This window comes from Octodon degus, unplaced genomic scaffold, assembly GCF_000260255.1.
Source record: "Octodon degus isolate 3935 unplaced genomic scaffold, OctDeg1.0 scaffold00001, whole genome shotgun sequence".
Taxonomy (NCBI): Eukaryota; Metazoa; Chordata; class Mammalia; order Rodentia; family Octodontidae; genus Octodon; species Octodon degus.
In genome coordinates, this window is record NW_004524577.1 from 7,911,952 (window position 1) to 7,913,047 (window position 1,096).

Genomic DNA, 1,096 nt, shown 5'->3' on the forward strand with positions numbered 1-1,096 from the left:
ACTCAAGGAGGGCTTACAAGATACCTCAGTGGACCAAGTGCCTGCTTAGGCAAGCGCAGAGACCAGGGTTCAATCCCCAGCGCCAGATGCTGCACTGGAGCCGCCCTTGGGCACACTGAGCCAATGACTGAGTCCGAGCCTGGTGGCACATGTTTATAATCCCATACACTCTTGAATATTCAGTGAGTCATGAAGAACTTGGATACTTCCTATTACAAGAAAAATGTTTATTTTATTTTATTTTTTTATTTTTGGTGGAACCGGGTACAAGCAAATGTTAATGCCACTATAATATACCACAAGGGCTGGGGAGATAGCTCAGCAGCTTAAGCACCTGCCTGGTAAGTGCAAAGTCCTGAGTTTGATCTCTGGTACTGTAAAAACAAAATAAAAATAAAATGTTTGAATGTATAATATAAAGTACCACAATTTATGAAACAAATGACATCAGAAAATTAGAGTGATTTTATTTTATTTGGTCAAATAAATAAACTAATGGGGGCCAGGGAGATGGCTCAGTAGAATAAGTGCTTCCCTGGCAAGCACAAGGGTCTGAGTTCAATCCCTGGTTCCGCCAAAAAAAATAAATAAATAAAAATAAAAATAAATAAATAAACTAATGATGCACTTCAAAACCTTAGAAAAATCTAGTACAAGCAAGGAAATCACAGATCAGAGTGCAGGGGCCAGGGAGATGGCTCAGTGGAATAAGTGCTTCCCTGGCAAGTACAAGGGCCTAAGTTCAATCCTTGGTTCAAAAAAAAAAAAAGATCAGAGTGAAAATTAATGAAATTGAGGCCAAAAAACCCCCAAGACAAAACCAAGAATGAATCAAAGAGCTGTCTCCAAAAGAATAATTAAAATAGACAAACCTGTAGCTAAACTTACCAAAAGAAGGGAAGACTAATGCAATTATAACTAAAAAGGTAAATTCACGATAGACATCCCCAAGCCTAGAGGCAGCCCAGCAGTGGCTCCCAGTCCCAAGAAGAATCTGAGGTGTGGCAGCTCCCCGGCACTGGGTGTCTTAGCTCCTCGTTCATCCACAAGCTGAGAGGATGTCTGCCCTTATCATTTTTCCAAAGACTGGGCTTAA